The sequence below is a fragment of the Hyla sarda genome, chromosome 8 (genome assembly GCF_029499605.1).
Source record: "Hyla sarda isolate aHylSar1 chromosome 8, aHylSar1.hap1, whole genome shotgun sequence".
In the NCBI taxonomy this organism is placed as follows: Eukaryota; Metazoa; Chordata; class Amphibia; order Anura; family Hylidae; genus Hyla; species Hyla sarda.
The window spans coordinates 154,805,290-154,825,572 of record NC_079196.1 but is presented as its reverse complement, the minus strand read 5'-3'; the positions used below and the strand labels follow the sequence as shown (position 1 = coordinate 154,825,572).

Sequence of the window (20,283 nt, the reverse complement as noted above, 5' to 3'; positions counted from 1 at the left end):
ACGCCAGCAGTCAGGAGGTACAAGGGAGCCAGGAACGCGGCGGGTTGGGTATCGTGGGGCCGGCTGAGTGTGCCCGCTGCCGGACATACGATTTGTAACACTATGTAACATTTAGAGCATCAGGAATTATATGCTCTCAGACAGAAAAGTAAAATGGGAATATGACTAGTATAGCATAACATTTCTTGCCTATATGTTGTAGAATGGATTGGAATAGAATACATTAATTCACACATTTCCTCTTATAGTCATCTGGTCCCTTGGAGCTCAGAATACTACAAGTACAGCACATATGCTAAGGACATTGTTTTACAATCCAGTAAAGTCAGCAGGAGGTTTTTTATTAACATAGATCATGTGAATTGACTTGGTCAAAAGGAGCATTTAATGCCATTTTCTAACAACACTAGGCTGCTTAGGATAACATTGCTTCAAAGTCCCATTGCTGCTCATTTATTTCTGCAAAGTAGAAAATATCAATACATTAGCAAAACATTGTTTGTCTTTCTCTAAGGTGGAAGTGAAAAACAATGTAAAAGGTGCTTTGGCACATAAAAATTGGCTCTAGGCATCTGTTCACACTACAAATCACACTATACTTATGCCAATGTGCACTTCTTGGGAAATAATCATATACAACTACATAAACATTGTATATTGTACTTGTTTTTCATTTGACATAAAATATGTTGTAGATATGATATCAATAGGGTATCATTAAACAAAGTCCTAGATTCGGTGGGTCTACCGTGCCATCAAAAGATGAAGGCTCACCCAACTCTACATAGTAACACAGATAGATGAATCAGAGCTCAGTATTTAAAAGGGTACTCCCCTGGAAAACATTTTTTTTTTTTTTTAAATCAACTGGTGCCAAAAAGTTAAACAGGTTTGTAAATGGATTCTATTAAAAAAAATCTTAATACTTCTAGTACTTATCAGCTTCTATTTGCTCCACAGGAAGTTATTTTATTTTTGAATTTCCTATCTGTCTGACCACAGTGCTCTCTGCTGACATCTCTGTTCATTTTAGGAACTGTCCAGAGTAGGAGCAAATCTCCATAGCAAACCTTTCCTGCTCCAAACAGTTCCTTCCTAAAATGGACAGAGGTGTCAGCAGAGAGCACTATGGTCAGACGGAAAAGGAAATCCATAAAGAAAATAACTTCCTGTGGAGCAAATAGAATCTGATAAGTACTAGAAGGATTAAGATTTTTAAAGGGGTAGTCCAGTGGTGAAAAACTTACCCCTATCCTAAGGATAAGGGATAAGTTTGAGATCGCGGGGGGTCCGACCGCTGGGCCCCCCTGCGATCTCTCTGTACAGGGCCCCGGCTCTCGGGCCAGATAGCGGGTGTCGACCCCCGCACGAAGCGGCAGCCGACACGCCCCCTCAATACATCTCTATGGCAGAGCCGGAGATTGCCGAAGGCAGCGCTTCGGCTCTGCCATAGAGTTGTATTGAGGGGGCGTGTCGGCCGCCGCTTCGTGCGGAGGTCGACACGCCCCCTTCCCGCGGGCTGTCGGGTCCCCGTACAGGAGATCGCGGGGGGCCCCAGTGGTCGGACTCCCCGCAATCTGCAACTTATCCCCTATCCTTAGGATAGGGGATAAGTTGTTCACCACTGAGCCACCACTGGACTACTCCTTTAAATAGAAGTAATTTACAAATCTGTTTAACTTTCTGGCACCAGTTCATTTAAAAAAAAAAAGTTTTCCTGGGGAGAACCCCTTTAACCCCTTAAGGACCAAGCCCATTTTCACCTTAAGGACCAGAGCATTTTTTGCACATTTGACCACTGTCACTTTAAGCATTAATAACTCTGGGATGCTTTTACTTTTTGATTTCGATTCTACTTAACATAGTGGTAAATTTTCATCGATACTTGCATCATTTCTTGGGGAAAAATTCCAAAATTTCATGAAAAATGTATAAATTTTGCATTTAAATGTGAAGATCTCTGCTTGTAAGGAAAATAGACATACCAAATAAATTGTATATTGATTCACATATACAATATGTCTTTTTTATGTTTGCATCATAAAGTTGACATGTTTTACTTTTGGAAGACATCAGAGGGCTTCAAAGTTCAGCAGCAATTTTCCAATTTTTCACAACATTTTCAAAATCAGAATTTTTCAGGGACCAATTCAGTTTTGAAGTGGATTTGAAGGGCCTTCATATTAGAAATTCCCCATACATGACCCCATTATTAAAACTGCACCCCCAAAGTATTCAAAATGACATTCAGAAAGTGTGTTAACCCTTTAGGTGTTTCATAGGAATAGCAGCAAAGTGAAGGAGAAAATTCTAAATCTCAATTTTTTACACAAGCATGTTCTTGTAGTTTTTGGGAATTTGGAGAGTGAGTTTTTCTGAAATGGTTTTTGGGGGGCATGTCACATTTAGGATGCTCCCATGGTGCCAGAACAGCAAAAAAAAAACAAAAAACAAAAAAAAACAACAACATTGCATACTAATTTGGAAACTACACCCCTCAAGAAACGTAACAAGGGGTACTTCTCTTCTCTTCTGAGCATTGTAGTTCACTCACAGAGCCCTTTACATCCACATATGGGGTATTTCCATACTCCATAATTCCATAATGGAGCTACACATTTTGGGGGCCTTTTTTCTATTTTCCCTTTTGAAAAAAAAAATGGTAACACCAGCATTTCAGTGAAAACATAAAAAAAAAACAGTTTTCACATCCAAATTTAACGAAAATTTGTCAAACACATGTGTGGTGTTAAGGCTTACTATAACCCTTGTTAGGTTCCATGAGGGGTGCAGTTTCCAAAATGTGCAAATCACCAATTTTGACCTCAAATGTACATTGTGCACTCTCACTTCTGAGCCATGTTGTACGCCACAGACCACTTTGCGTCCACATATGGGGTATTTCCTTACTCAGGAGAAACAGGAGGGGGTCTTTTTTTTCCTTTTCCTGCTTGTGAAACTTAAAAGTATGAGTCAACACCCGCATGTTAGTGTAAAATTTTTTATTTTTTTACACTAACTTTACCTTTTCATAAGGGGTAAAAGGAGAAAAAGCCCCCAAAATATGCAATGCAATTCCTCCCGAGTATGGAAATACCCCATATGTTGCACTAAACTATTTGCTTCCGCCACCAAAATACCCAAACAGGGTGTCTCCAGCTGTTGCAAAATTTCCAGCATGCCTTGACAGTCAGTGGCTGTCCGGCAATACTGGGAGTTGTTGTTTTTCAATAGCTGGAGGCTCCATTTTGGAAACAGTGCCGTACAAGACGTTTTTTTTATTTTTATGGGGGGGGGGATGTGTATATGTAGTGTTTTACTTTTTATTTTGTGTAGTGTAGTGTTTTTAGGGTACTTTCACATGGGCGGGGGTTTACAGCGAGTTTTCCGTTGGGAGTTTGAGCTGCGGCGGAAAAACTTGCAACAGAAAACTCGCTGTAAACCCACCGGCGGTGTGAATGTACCCTATTGCAAAACTACAACTCCCAGCATGCACTGACAGACCATACATGTTGGAAGTTGTAGTTTTGCAACAGCTGGAGTACATAGCTATAGTGGGATCAGAGGTAGAACACCTTGGCCTTGGAGGGGACCCAAATGTCCTTTGGCCACAATGGAAGATTCCAGTATTGTAAATAGTACATGGTAGATAAGGATCTGGGGCCCTGGAACTTCTAGTCACCTAAAAGCAGAACAAAAACCAGTATATGAACAGGTGCTGATATAAGAAAAATCTTGGTGAAAAGCATTCATAGTATTATGTAGTATTTTTCTCTTCAGATGTCTAGATCTGTCTGCTATTCCCTTTCACTTCAAAACAAACAAGCAAGAAATAAAAACAAAACTTTAATTTCAGCAAATATGTTTTTGGTGGTTTGGAAACAACAGCTTACAATAGCAGTATAGTAGAATTCAAAATATAATTTAGACGTCAACCTGCCAGAACAGCATGACAATGTCGTATGCACATACCTATGGTACTAGGGTACACTCCGTTATCCTAGGACCATAGGAGAGATGTATAAAAACAAAAATGGAAAAAAATAAAGGAATGCAATTTAAATGTAAACCAAATGACTGGGCACAGCTTCTAATCAGCAATTACAAATCCTGTGCATTAAATCTGCGCAGGATCGTGTATGTGTGAACGTACCCTTACAGTGATATAGGATTTGCTGGCCAACATAAGTTTCAGGGATTGGCGCTGGGAGCAAACAAGTTCTCGCAATTTCTGCAGCAAGTCTATAGTGATGAGTAGAGCTGCTGATGCTTGTGCTTGTGAGATCTAGCACATTTTGTGGACCTACTTTAACATGAGGTGTGTGTGGAGGCATGCGCTTGTGCAGCCAGTAGCCAAAACTTTTGTGGGCCAAAGTTTTACTGAGGTTCTAAATTTTAAAATCATCAATTTGAGCAACCGCCTCTTCATTCACTGCTATGGGACTCACAAGATAAAGGTTGACAGGCAAGTTCATTACTGCTTAAAGGGTTACTACGCTACCCAGCTTCCGGAACATTGAGTTCTGAACTCTGTGTGCAGGCTTCCATGTTCACGTCTGCCCCTCGTGACGTCATGCCCCTCATGTGATGTCACATCCCACCCCCCTCAATGCAAGTCTATGGGAGGGGACATCACGAGGGGGCAGGCATGAACACGGAAGCCCACACACTGTCTTCAGAACTCAATGTTCGAGACGCTGGGTAGCAGAGTAATCTTTTAACTCACAAGGGGCCCTCAGGGACCTAAATTCTTGGGATGCCTGTGGTTCTCAGTGGCTGCACTACCAAGCATACATTTGTCACCTATCCTGTGGGTGGTAAATTCTGTTAGTGAGTTAACCCCTTTAAAGAGATTTTAAATCAATTACTGGGACCCCTGCCAGTCCTAAGTGTGATTTTTCATGAAAATACTTTTAAAAGGAGCCCATTGGATTGTGGCTACCTCATTTTCTAGATTGGTTGGGATCTTAGCAGTTTCCTTCTCCACAGATCAGAACTTTATAAGACAGGAAAACCTGTTCAAGAAAATTTGTTATAATTTTTAACTAAATGTTCACATTGGGGTAAAATTAAGTATTTTAAACAAATGTATTCTCATATGTCAACCCATCACCAATCCGTCAATATAGCTGTGTATACTTTATTATTTTTTTTTAAGTAAGACATGTACTGTACAAACAAATATGTTAAAATTACAATACAACCCTTAGATACTAAGTAAAACAAGTACAGGTTAAATAGGCCCAAAAATAAAAGAACAATTACCCAATGTATACAATCTTAACAAACAGTGCAAAAGAAAAAAAATTACAAAATACCTTTTGTAAATGTGAAATTTGTATGAAGATGTTAAGTGTCATTGTGTTTCACTTATATGGTTTTTTTTCCCCCCAAAACCAGAACTGGATTCAGTCAAATTATACGTGCTTTTAACCCTTTGCTGGGATCCATGCCAATTGTTACTCAATAAAAACAAAGTTTCAAAAACAACCAAAGTTTTAGTTTTAAGACAAATTTGCCCTAGTAGTTCCCCAGACAATTTTTTTTAAAATATATTTTATTCTCTAGCATCCTGCAGCAGTCTGGAACAAGCTAATTCATTTGTGTAAAAGGCTTTTATTGCATGAATTTATTAATGGAGTTTAGGTCATTGATACTTGAGGATGTTAAGGGTCAGGTTACATTATTTGTTAATGTGGACTTTACATTAGCATTAATGTGACATCTATGGCCTCAAGGTGTGTCAGGCCAACAAATTATTTGCCAGGGACTAAAAAATATTTAAACTATGAATTCTACAATGAAAAACAGAGCAAAAAAAATAACAAAAATAACAAATTAGTCAGTCAAAGTTAAAAAATCTAAGAGTGACAATAGAGTTTTAACCGTTTTGCTGTCTGGTATATTGGCACAATTTTCACACTTTTACTATACTACACATCACTTATATTAAAGAGTACCTCTCATCAAACCATATTTTCTAAACTAACTCAGATTATATTCCCTAGCTACTCCTAACATGCCTCCTGCCCTTAAAAATAATTTTTGGAGCTTTAAAAAGCTCTATATAATATCTTTCCACTTGCTCACAGTGTGAGCTCCTGGCAGGAGAAAGTAAGCGTTCCTTAGCAGGAACGTCACTGACGCCTGTGAGAGCTGTGCCTCGCCATGCCCCACACGCACTTACTGAGTTTAATCTCCTGCCATTCCGGAAGGAGACCAAACTAACTGTTTGACTTGTGGCAGGGAGAACAGAGCTCTTTCATGTCTCTTTTGACTTTGTGTATATGCACAAATCATTTGGCAACAGTTTTGTTCATTTGTATGGGGAGGTCAGGAGAGATAACCGTTGACCAAATGAACATTTGCCTGACAGCTATTGAAAGTAAATGGCCACCTTCAAACTTCTATTTACTATACTTACAAAATACCTTGTTTTCAAACAAGAATGAGCGGTTGAGATGGTATGAACCAATGCAATAAGGGGGTACAGAAAGTGTAAGATTTTTTTGTTGTCCCTGCAGTTATTGCCAATGTGCCTCTGTAAGAAGACCAAATACAGGAAGTGTGGGTGGACAAGCAGGGCTCTGTGCAGTAAGGACAAGCAGGACTCTGTGCACTGAGGACAAGCAGGGCTCTGTGCACTGAGGACAAGCAGGGCTCTGTACGCTGAGTACAAGCAGGGCTCTGTACACTGAGGACAAGCAGGGCTCTGCGCACTGAGGACAAGCAGGGCTCTGTGCACTGAGGACAAGCAGGGCTCTGTACACTGAGGACAAGCAGGGCTCTGTGCACTGAGGACAAGCAGGGCTCTCTGCACTGAGGACAAGCAGGGCTCTGTGCACTGAGGACAAGCATGGCTCTGTACACTGAGGACAAGCAGGGCTCTGTGCGCTGAGGACAAGAAGGGTTCTGTGTGCTGAGGACAAGCAGGGCTCTGTACACTGAGGACAAGCAGGGCTCTGAGCACTGAGGACAAGCAGGGCTCTGTACACTGAGGACAAGCAGGGCTCTGTACAGTGAAGACAAGCAGAGCTCTGTACAGTGAAGACAAGCAGAGCTCTGTGCACTGAGGACAAGCAGGGCTCTGTACACTGAGGACAAGCAGGGCTCTGTACACTGAGGACAAGCAGGGCTCTGTACACTGAGGACAAGCAGGACTCTGTACACTGAGGACAAGCAGGGCTCTGTACACTGAGGACAAGCAGGGCTCTGTGCACTGAGGACAAGCAGGGTTCTGTACACTGAGGACAAGCAGGGCTCTGTGCACTGAGGACAAGCAGGGCTCTGTGCACTGAGGACAAGCATGGCTCTGTACACTGAGGACAAGCAGGGCTCTGTGCACTGAGGACAAGAAGGGTTCTGTGCGCTGAGGACAAGCAGAGCTCTGTACACTGAGGACAAGCAGGGCTCTGAGCACTGAGGACAAGCAGGGCTCTGTACACTGAGGACAAGCAGGGCTCTGTACAGTGAGGACAAGCAGAGCTCTGTGCACTGAGGACAAGAAGAGCTCTGTGCACTGAGGACAAGAAGAGCTCTGAGCACTGAGGACAAGCAGGGCTCTGTACACTGAGGACAAGCAGGGCTCTGTACACTGAGGACAAGCAGGGCTCTGTACACTGAGGACAAGCAGGGCTCTGTACACTGAGGACAAGCAGGGCTCTGTACACTGAGGCTCTGTGACATGCTCCTGGCTCACACATCTGGCTGATTAACAAGACAGGATCCTGCACAGAGCTCTGCCCTCACAGAGACACAGGGGCAATAGCTGCAATGACAACATTTTTACATTAAAAAATATGCATATTTTTTAACCAATGTATCTTACAATCACACATATAATGGTATTATCTACATGATATAAAACGTTTTTGCTAACAACAGGTACACTTTAATAAATCCTCCCCAAATCCTTCATATCTATACTAACAATTAGTGAAAATGAATAATCAATTCATAGCACATGTCGAGATACCGAGACAAACAGAAATTGTAAACTAGAACTTCCTGACACATAAAAAGTAAGCTGACATACTCATACATGACTCACTTCATGTTGCCTTCTTAGGATTCCTGTCATACTGTGTAGCCTCTTCAGAATTACCACTTATCACTGAGGAAAACACAAAGGTCTTTATGAATAAAACAACAGTACTTACCTCACCATTAGAAAACCAGCGTCAGGTTCCTTACAGTTTTGCGTAATACTAATGAACAATGTCAGGAATATTCTTCTTGCCATTGTTTTTTTACTTTAAAGGGGAAAGACCCAGCTCTGAATGACAGTCCTAGAGAATGTGCACACATTCTCATCTCTATGGGATAGAAGAGATACATTGTCATAACATCAAAGGCACATTTTCCTAAGTAATGATTGCATTTCACCTAGGGGTGCATTATTTAATAATCTGGCCCAGTATGATCTTTCTTGTTTGACACATATAAGCAACATGAGACGTTGTGTCCATAAGGGATAATGCCTCGACTAATTAGAAAATGCATCTATATTCAGACTGTGGGATAATCACACTCTAATTCTAATTGAAATATTGCTGTGCATTCTTCTAGATAGTAGAAGATTGAATCTTTAACTGAGAACTGCTATGGCAGAGGAAAAAATGCATAGGGAATTATTAAGTGCACTGCGACAGTTTTCTTCCGGACAAATAAATAACAAATTCTGTCACAAGACTGCTTTGCACAAAAAAATTATATTTTTTTCCCAATTTTGCACCACTCATGACACTTCCCTAATATGCAGGTGGGGCTTGGAAGAAGTTCAGTTAAACTTAAATTATGAAAACAAAAAAACTAAAACTTGTATGGGAATATATTTCAATAATATGTCATTTTGTTTCAAAGTGTAATTATTAAAGTGTACCAGACATTTATAAAAACGTTATATATAATTTAGATAATAACATTAAATGTTTAGTTGTAATATACTATATTTTCCGGCATATAAGATTACTTTTCAACCCTGGAAAATGTTCCCAAAAGTCGGGGGTTGTCTTATACACCGGGTGTCATCTTACACGCCGAGTGCTGCACCTGTAGCACCCGCCACCCCCACCCCCCCCAGATTAAATTCCCTTGTCACATTCGGGACATCCCTGTGTCCCAAAAGATCTTTTCGGGACACAAGGATGTCCTGCTTACCTTTCTGTGGCCCCGCGTTAACTTTAAAAACACAGGGGCCGCCGGGAAACAGCAGAGCAGCTAGGATGCGCGCATGGTAAGTTACCTGCGGCACGTCAGTGCGGTGGTCGGAGCACTGAAGTGGGGCAGTACACAGACATACTATCTCCAGCCATACACTGTATATGGCTGAAGGCTGTATGTCTGTGTGGGCCACTGCCTACCAAATGTGGGGGGAAGTATACTGCTAGCCTAATGTGGGGGGGGGGGGGAGACTATACTGCCAACCTAATGTGGGGGAACTATACTGCCAACCTAATGTGGGGGAACCATACTGCTTTCCTAATTTGGGGGAACCATTCTGACAATCTAATGTGGGGGAACCATACTGCCAACCTAATGTGGGGGAACCATACTGCCAACCTAATGTGGGGGAACAATACTGCTTTCCTAATGTGGGGGAACCATACTGCCAACCTAATGTGGGGGAACTATACTGCCCACCTAATGTGGGGGAAACTATACTGCCAGCCTAATGTGGGGGAAATATACTACCAACCTAATGTGGGGGGAACTATACTGCCAGCGTAATGTCGGGGAACTATACTGTCAACCTAATGTGGGGGAACTATACTGCCAGCCTAATGTGGGGAAAACTATACTGGCAGCCTAATGTGGGGGCAACTATACTGCCAGCCTAATGTGGGGGAACTATACTGCCAGCCTAATGTGGGGGAAATATACTGCTAACATAATGTGGGGGGAACTATACTGCCAGCCTAATGTGGGGGGAACTATACTGTCAACCTAATCTGGGGGGGGGGGGGTAACTATACTGCCAACTTAATGTGGGGGGGGGAACTATGCTGACAACCTAATGTGGGGCAACTATGCTGACAACCTAATGTGGGTAGTACCTAGAGTGGTAGTCTTATACGGTGAGTATATCCCAAACTCTATATTTTAACTGTAAATTTTTTGTGCCACAATATGGTGATGTGACCCAAACCCCACAATTCTCGATTTTTTTTCTTTTTTTTTACATTTAAGCCATTTACCATTTCACTAACATTATATTTTAATAGTGAAGACATTTCAGCATGTAGCGTTATGAAATGTTTGTTTTTTGTTTACATTTTTTATTTGAAAAATAGGAAGGGGGATGATTTGTGATTTTAACTATTATTATGAAAGAGTTTATTTATATTTTTTAAAACACTTTAAGATTTACACTATTTAAGTCCCCTTCCTAATCACTGAACTGCATTATTCTATGAGATAGACACTCTATTGGTAGAGCCTGGCACAGGCAGTCCTGGCAGTCATGAAGGCCTAGGTAAGTGTTCAGGCTGCCATGGCAATGAGAGAGCTAACCTGGACCACTGCAACACCAATGATGTTTAGAATGGCCGTTTGGATGCCAATGTCTCCAATGTGTTTAACAGCGGCATCTTATTAGCCTGCCGAGGTGGTCTCTGCATGCCGGCTATTGAAATCAGCTAGAGGCCGCCGTCTATGGAGTGGGCTTGAGTCCCAAGCCTGCGCCATTAAATATCTTGACAGCTACAGGATGAGTATACTGGAAATGAATAAGGGTAACATAGAATTTATAACCTTACTGATGTATAAACCTTACTGATGTTTGTGTAATGTGTAAGTGCTTGATGCAATTTATTTAATACCATGATCTGGGCTCGATAAACCATGTTGTACAATCAAGAAATAATCAATAAATGATCTGAAAATTTCTGCAACAAATCGACCATGATTGCAATGATGAACACATTATTTAAAATATGAATAGAGCTGAAAATGTTAGAAACTACATATACATATTATAACATAAATAAATAAAACACTACTTACCTCTTATGTCCACCCTTCTGGTCTTTGGCTACAAGCTACCAGCATCGGTATAGTAAAGTTATATGTGTGTGCACATGCATGTGAGTGTGTTTCTGTATTTGTATGCAGTAATTGCATATGTGAGTGCCCTTATTTCTATAACTTTACAATTTTTTTTCATGAAAAGAGTAATTGGAAAGAGATGCTCTTTTTCTCAAAATAAAACAAACATAATTTATGTTGGTATCAAGGTCAGACAACTAAATGGCGCATTCTGTCCCTGTGTCTAGGGCAGCATGAGCTGTATATATGGCCTTGGCCAGTAGGTGTATTATTGTCTTTTTCCTGATAATGTTTGATCATGGGTGGTCACATGGAGTTATCTCACCTGACCGTCTGACTGAGTTCAGTGCACTGCTCGGTCCTAGTCTTTTCCTGTTTTGGTGGGGTGAGGGCATTTAAAGAGTACCTGTCATCAACAAAAACTTTCAGCTCACAGGCTTGTAGCTCACAGTACTGAACTTCCGGTGGAAGGACCAGAACCCTTTCAGCATTAGTCCTAAAAGCTGTACACTTACTATGAAAAGCATAGGAAGCTACCTGCAGACCAGGCATAGAAGAGAGACCCCTAGTGGCCAAAAGTATAAAATGAAAAAACTGGTATAAATATTAATATTTTTTAATGAAGATATATTACAATATCTCTTCATTAATGATTATGAACAACATATTAAAAGTTTTTGTTGATGACAGGTACTCTTTAAATAAGATTGGTATTTCAGGCCAACAGTACTCTGCGGAAGTCACTGCTCTTATGCAGATGGTGGTAGGTAACCAAGATAACCAACCACCTGTAGACAAGAGAGAGGAATGTCTAGAACAGGGAAAGAAGCAAGTTGGCAGATGACATGTATTTGCAAAAGTGTGTAAATTTACATGAACTACAACTTAGAATGTGACCTTGCAAATGGGAATACCCCTTTAACCCCTTAAGGACCAGGCCAATTTTCATTTTTGCACTTCAAAAAATCATACCACTTTTATTGTACCCACAGACCCATATAAGGCTTGTTTTTTTAAAAACTAATTGTACTTTGCAATAACATCAATCATTTCATTACAAAATCTGTGGCGAAACAAATAAAAAAAAATATTTGTGGGGTAAAATTGAAATAAATAAAAACATTAGTATGCTAAAAATTGTCCCCTTCTGACTCCTATAACTTTTGAATTTTTCCGCATACAGGGCTATGTGAGGACAATTTTTTTGCACCATGATCTTTCTTTTTTTATCAGTACCATTTTTGTTTTATTGGAACTTTTTGATTGCTTTTTAAAAAAATGTTTATGCTATGTGAAGTGACCAAAAATGTGCAGTTTTGGAGTTTTCTTTTTTACGTGTACGCCATCGACCGTGTGGTTTAACTAACCTAATATTTTAATAGTTCGGACATTTACATATGTGGGGGTAGTACATATGATTATGTTTATTTTTTATTACATTATTTAAAAAATGGGAAAAGGGGGGTAATTAAAACTAAAATATTAGGGAAGGGGTTAATTCACTTTTATAAACTTTTTTTTACACTTTTTACTTTTTTCTTTTTTGCATACACTGTTCAATGCTGAGTGTTATCGGTGCTCTGCTGCTCTAGCCTGCTGAGCCTGGCTAGAGCTTCAGAGCACCGATCGGATGGCGAGGAGGCAGGTAAAAGCCCTTCTGCTGTCCACTCAGCTGATCTGGACCTGCAATTTCACTGTGGATGTCCCGATCAGCTAACCTGCACCGTTAACTCCCACATTTAAACGTCTAAAGGGTTAATGCAACTGGGACCCACAGGGTATGAAGAATGTTCAGCTCATGAGCACACTTCAAACCCCATTAACGGGACCAGGGCGTACAGGTATGTCCTTGGTCCTTAAGTACCAGGACTAAAGGGCGTTCCTGGACGCCCTTAGTCCTTAACAAGTTAAATAGAAAAAAAAAAAAAAAAACGATGGGCACCACCTCAATAAAGATAGGGTGCAATAGGCTGCAACTTAATATAGACCCAGAAGAAGAGAGAAAGCTAGCAGCCATATATAAATTGCACACCACAAATATTCAATATGTTCCAAAAAATATATATAAATCTTTATTTATCACAAAACAGACAGATGAGTACATGCAATTAAAAACAATTAAAAACACATAATCCAAAAGCGGAGGAATATAATCCTACTACGCCCACCCTGCAGTAGGTACACATAACCCTAAGATGTAAACCAGTCCCGGACAAATTAAACACAAACCAATCTATGCAGCAAATTCTAAAGATTGTACCAATAAGTAGCACCTGGCAAATGTAAATATAATATATAAAACGCCTAGCAGCCTGACCAATGTCAGTATAATGAAAAATATATGTGAATCTCAGTGCATATAAATCTGACCAATATAAGGTGCAAAAAACTAAATCTCAGTGCATGTAATAAGTCTGACCAATGTAAAGTGCAATACTACGACCTGAGAAAAGTGCTGTATGTCCATCAAGTCTGGCTGTCAGGCTCAGTGCTAAAGTGCTGCTACCGGGACTCCTCACATCCAAAGCAGGGAGAAGCTGACCCCACGCGTTCCGCCTCCAGCTACGGAGGCTTCCTCAGTTAAGAACACATCTTCTAATGTTCCTAAAATGCTCATACAGCCTTTCCTTTAATCACCTTTTTGATTGGCCCATATGGCATTTTTCACACGAGTATTTAGGGACATTATCGTTTTCTTAATTTTGAAGTTATTAGTTTCTCTGTAGTAGTCTCTGTGTTTCAAACTTATTTCACACATACTAATACTTTGTTACCTACAGGGTGACATGCACTGCAGGTTTTGCAAGGATAGAAACTTTCTGGAACAGATAATCATGTTTCTACATAATGTGGTCTAGGGTCTAACTATGGGGGCAATTAGGTTCCCAATAATTATAGCTTTTAGCGTGGTCCTATGACCTTACCTTGTTTAAAAATGGGTCATAATTTATTAATTATTTGCTTACAAATCCCCACCTGGGTATTTTAATGTATAATGATGAGGATGTTTTTGTCCTGTTCTCCACCCGCCTTATGCCCTCTCTCACTTCATTCCTTCTCTTGTATCTTAGCAAGAAATAAAAAAGAGTTCCATTTAGTCATTTATACACTGCAACAAACACCTCTTCTTTGCTCACGAAAGAATACCCTTGCAACACTTAGGCTGCTTTCACACTATAGAATTCTCAGTTTTAAAGATCTGTTAAAATGAACCATTAAAAACGGCCATTACAAAATCACATTATAGTCAATGGGATTTTTACATTACCCGTTTTAACCCGTCATAGCCCGTTAATAATAACGGACATTATTTTGTGACGGGAGAGGTAACGGGGAAGGTTGCTTTCTCACTTTAGAATCCCTTTCCCTATTGTAGGATCACTTGAATATGGAGGTATATTCAAAATGCAAACATAAACACCTACAAGCGCATAAAGCGTGCAAAAATACCTCCAAACAAGAAAAGTAAATTTTATAATGACAAATCTTTATTTATACAAGACATTTAAAAACATACATATGGAATTACACATGAATGGGAAAAAAATACATGGATACTGGGCCGAAAATCCTGATCTTGTACAGGCTCTGGCGGCGTCCTGAGCTGTCACTGTCTTGAGGATGTCAGTGCGCAGCGCACAGTGACAGTGCAGGACACCGCCGAAGCCTGAAGGAGCGCGGTCCCCAGGACATGTAACTATAAAACTGGGGATGAAGTAGAAATCGGGCAGCGACAGTGGGACTCGGCCCCGTAAAAGCAGCTGCAATTCAATGGTTTAAAGCGCCCGCTTTAAATAATTTAACTGCAGTGGCTTCTGCGGGGCCAGAAACAGTTTATCGGCATATAACACGCAGATAGACTTTAGGCTAAAAAAAATTTGCCTATAAAATCTGTGTTATATGCTGATAAATATGGTAAGTAAAGATGTAGCTTCAGATACATACAGCTGACAGGACTCACCCCAGTTCCACACCAAACCTCTGATGTGTTTTGCCGGGATAGACTTTATCCAGGAGTGGTGTGGGACTGAGGGAGCATGGTATATATACCATAGACAGCCAATAGACACATACAACTTAATGAACACACCTGCTATATGTTAGAGTACGATCACCGCAGCCGGAAATGGCATAGAAAGTGCAGTATCATGTGCCGATTATGTCTCATGATGGCTGCATCATCATAATGGTTCAAGTTTGGATGCCTTGTGTGAGTGTGTCTATACTGCTTTTGCTGTGGAGCGAAGCAATGCCCCAACTACTGGTGTGATTATCTAGGAGGCCATCGCATATGACAGTCGGTCACCCCGAGTAGAGTACAAAGAAACAGCTTAGTGATATGTGCAGGACGTCATTCTGCCACGGACACCCTCTGATCATAACAGGGCTTCCAAATGGTAGTGTTCAGCAGGATGATACTAATCCACACACAGAAATGTTTCCCAGGAATGTCTACACCAGATTGTAACACTTCGCCTGCCTGGTCACCAGATTTATTGCCATTTGAGAATTTATGGCAAGCCAGCTTAGTCACCCCATGACTGTTCAGGATCTACAGGAGCAGCTGCAACATCTGTAAGCAAATGTGTCGCAGGATGCCAAAGGGAACCCATATGCTTCCATGCCTAACCCAGGCTAGAGACAGCCCAATTTTCCCCAGTGAAGACACTATGGCCCAGATTTATCAAATAATGTCTACAAATTTGATTGCAGTGTTTAAGGGGTTAAAGCCGGGAATCACCATGATCAGTGATGTCTGGCATTAGAGATGGGTCCTGGTGGCATATAGCCACCAGGACCACCCAGCTATGACCTGCGCTCAGCTCCTGAGCGTGTGTCATAGAAGGGGAGTGGGACACTGTTGTCCATAAGAGGTTAAAGGTTGAATTGCGGAAGGTAGAAGTGATTCTCACGCCTACTGGTAGGTGGTGTAGCTTTTCTCCTAAAAAAAAGTAACTTTGCACACAAACTAGCGACTTATGACAAAAGTCGCAAATGATAAATACGTGAGCACTGCATGGTCAAAAAGAAAAAGTTCTATGGGTAAGCAAAAAGAGTGAAACTGTCTATATCAAAAGACGCATAAAAGTCACTAAATATGCTGCTTTGCGCCTGAACTTCGCCAAAACTTAGAGAAAAAAATGCTCTAAAAGCAATGATAAATCTCCCCCTATAAGTCTACACTCTAATGAAAAGACATACATTTTGGTGTCCTGTATCAAAACAGAAGAAAGTTGGGAAGCACTCACCAGAATGATCTAGGAAACAGTTACCTCTTTATTTACAGATATTGTGGGGTGCCGCAACAATGACAGACACACACAGAAAGGAGAGGTTACAGCCGTTCCATGCCTAGCAGGGTGCTTCCTCAGACCGTTCCTACTCAACCACACACAGATAAGTAAATACCACCTAAACCGAGAGGTATATAGGAAGGGGTGAAAAGAAGGGGTGAAAAGTGTGTATAATAAAAACTTTAAAAACAACTACTACTGTAGAATTTCTTAACAACATAAGGAAAAACTAAAAAAAAGACACTTAGGCCTGTTCTTATGCCCAAGGTTTTTCAGGGCATTTGGTGTCCTGTATTTGTACTGACCGAATAAATTGAATATGCCATTAAGGCTGTCCGGGCATGCTGGGAGTTGTAGTTTTGCAACAGCTGGAGGCACCCAGGATGGGAAGTACTGTTCTACACTGTGCGGTAACTGCCTGCTGCTCTGATAAGTATACCTGTAAACGCGTTTCAAAGCCGGGCCGGCTTCTTCTTCAGGTACATCAAAAAGTCACTGCCTAAAATACAGCCTACAGCCTTTTTTACTTACCTGAAGAAGAAGCCGGCCCGGCTTTTAAATGCGTTGTGATTTTAAATAAATTATACTTTTATTTTATGTATTAATTGTGAGTTTCCCAGGGTAGCGTCCATTTTTTCATGAGAAGGAAGTGTTGGTGGCTATTTTCTATTGTCTTTGCGCTGGGAACATGTTTGGGGAGAAGCAGAAGCCCTACTGTGGTTCGATTGTAAACCTTTGCTTGCTATTATACAAGTTGTGCCGGCTTTTGCACAACTCATATAGGTGAGTGGTTCTTTGTAACTACGTTTCACTCATTGTCATGAAGGATCCTACACATTTTGCTATTTTTCTTTATACATTTTTTCTATGCATTTATGTAACAATATACTAGAGAAGTGCTATTTCACTAAGTCCTCCAATATATTCTTAAAAGTGTCTTCAAAGCTGAGCTCTCTTTTAAGGTTACAGAGATAAGAATAAATATTTATCTCCTGTATTTTTGCGCACAGTAGGGCTGTGAAACTACATTCATCATGATTCTTATTTTAGGAGTTACTTGATGCCAACATCAAATGTACTCTTATTATATTCAACACTCCTGTGGGTCAGACCACTCTCTATGTAGAGAGACCTTGGTCTAGATTCCCAAAGACACTGAAAGATAAAATATCATCCAAAGGTTTATCAAAGTGAATTCTGCATGTACTCTGCTCGTCTTTGAAGTTTCCTTTTTATGGCAGCAAAATCACATAAAGCCAATAATGATACAATGCAAAGCTGCCTCTGGAAATGTTCTTTAAATTTTAGCAAATCCCAATATAAGTGAAAATAATCGAGTTGCTTTGCAGATATCTTGGGTTAAATTATAAGGCAGTAGTCAAAATAGTCAAAATAACTGAAAATACACTGACACCATAAAATTAAAGAGATACAATTAAAAACTATTATTTTACAATCAAGGCTGTAAATGTTGCCACCCCTGAAATGTTTCAAGAAATTTAAGTGTTTCTCACAGAAAAGGATTGCAGTAACACATGTTTTGCTATGTTTATTCCCTTTGTGTGTATTGGAACTAAACAAAAAAAGGAGGGAAAAAGCAAATTGGACATAATGTGAAACCAAACACCCAAAAATTGGCTGGACAAAATTATTGGCACCCTTAACTTAATCTTTGGTTGCACACCCTTTGGAAAAAATAACTGAAATCAGTCACTTCCTATAACCATCAATAAGCTTCTTACACCTCTTAGCCGGAATGTTGGACCGCTCTTCCTTTGCATACTGCTCCTGGTCTCTCTTATTGGAAGGGCGCCTTTTCCCAACAGTAATTTTAAGATCTCTCCACAGGTGTTCAATGGGATTTAGATCTGGACTCATTGCAGGCCACTTCAGAACTCTCCAGCGTTTTGTTGCCATCCATTTCTGGGTGCTTTTTGACGTATGTTTGGGGTCATTGTCCTGCTGGAAGACCCAAGATCTCGGATGCAAGCCCAGCTTTTTGACACTGGGCTGTACAGTGTGACCCAAAATCCGTTGGTAATCCTTAGATTCAGAAGACTGGTTATGAACCACAGGTGGTACATCAAAATCGCATAAAATTTTGTCTTAGAGAAGATCTGCCTGAAACCCCTGCACCTCTTCCAACAGAGAGAGAGAGGGGATCCACCCATCCATGGATGTCCCTATGTTCTCCCCTAGTCAGCCTGCAGTCTTCTGTGCTATGCTGTCCCAAGGGTGGGTACAACCATCCCTAGTTTCTTCACTGGCTCCTGTTCAGTCTCCCGTGGCATCAGCTTGTACTCTGGATTCCAGTCCTTCAGTATCACCTTTAAACCACGTGGATTAAGCTAGTCCAGGACCTATTTCAGTTCCGGAATTCAGTCTGCAAGATTGTCCTGCTATTCCAGAAGCACCAAGAGCTCCTGAATCAGAGAATGTTCCTGAGTCCCAAGAGGTGGTGTTGCGTCGGTCCCAAAGGTCAACACAAGGACAACTGCCCGCCAGATATCTAGACTGACCTTAATAGTGTACACACATAAGTTCAGTACACATAAGCCTAAATCCCAAAAGTCATGTACATTACTCACAAACTTCAGTCAAATATCCACACCACTGTTAGTCACTAAAATGTCATGTAACTAATGTCATTTCTCCTTGTCTTTGTGTGCCAGGGTACTTTACTAGCCAGAAGGCATTCCTGTAGCTAACCAAATACATGTACAAAAGTAAGGTAACAGAATGTCAAATGTTATCTAGAGTAAAGTGTTCTAGGGGTAAGTGTGTAATGCCGATAGACCCTAGTAGCCAAGGCATTGGGCAGAAAGCATCCGGCAACCCAATTCACAACCAGTGTCTAACAGAAAAAATAAACAGTGGTATAATGTCAAAGTGGATGTATAAGCATTGCCATAACCATGCATACCAAGTCTAATAGTCAGTCATATGTCAGTCATAGTCAGATATATCATAGTCCTAATCAAACATCGCTGTACTCATAAAGCGTGATGTAATAGTCATAATAGAATGTCAGATATAGTCCAGTGTCATAAAATGTCTTTGTCAGTCAGAAATGTATACTCAGCAATGTCTCTTATATGCATAGTCACTAGTTGTGTATAGTCTATAGTCGTACCTACTAAAAAAAAAGTTAAGTCACAAGTATTGTCATGTCTTTATAGTCATATGTATTCATAAGATAATGAATCCTTACCTCAAGCAAGTCCTAGAGTTTTTCTGTTCATCAGATTTGCAGAGCATGTATAGACATTATATACAGAGACTCTTATCACCAGTTCATCAGTTTTCATATTCGTTTCATCAGGCTGGAATTGTGACATTGTATGTAGTGCTTCAGGACTGCATACGGCCCAGTGGCCATTTGGCTCATCTCCCTAAGGGAACAGACGTCGAGGGCAACTTATTTTAAGTAAGGGGGTTTGTCGTGTCCCGGTTCCGAACATGGTTCTGTACAGTTCCTAAAGTCCCCTCAGGGAGAGTGCTTCAAGTCCACAGGGCTCCCCTGCAGGATCCCACTAGGTCATTATTATGATTTCTATGTACATTAATTATGTTTATGTTCGGTATTGTACGGTTAATACAAGCTATGTGCAAAGGTTATTAGGATATATAAACTGTATAGGACCTTCCTAAAGTCATGTGATATGGTCATGTGACATGTGATCACCTGATACCCAGAGTTACAGAGGCACAGGTAACCACAGGCAACCAGCTACCAATGGGCTTTAGTCCAGCCCCCTGATATATAAAGGGCTGTAGTTTCCACACTAGCTCTCTTCACTTCCTGGATATTAAAGCAAGCACAAGTCCTATACAAGTTCAGTCCAGTACAGCTAGGCCAAAGCCTACAACTCTGCAGCCACATCTAATCTGTAAGTCTCATTTATGTCTACAAGTCAAGTCTCTACTGTCCCTACCAAAGTCA

The 20,283-nt window shown here is 40.7% G+C and overlaps 1 long non-coding RNA gene across 1 annotated transcript in view; it reads right to left on the bottom strand.

The window, feature by feature from the left end:
• Positions 1–333: 333 nt before the first annotated feature.
• LOC130284620 (uncharacterized) overlaps positions 334–20,283 on the bottom strand; it is a 30,953-nt gene continuing 11,003 nt past the window's right edge. Inside the window, exons 2-4 of the long non-coding RNA XR_008847103.1 lie at positions 8,051–8,113; positions 3,576–3,682; positions 334–459 (exon numbers count right to left, since the gene is read on the bottom strand). This is a non-coding gene — a long non-coding RNA (uncharacterized LOC130284620). The remainder of the gene's footprint in view (positions 460–3,575; positions 3,683–8,050; positions 8,114–20,283) is intronic.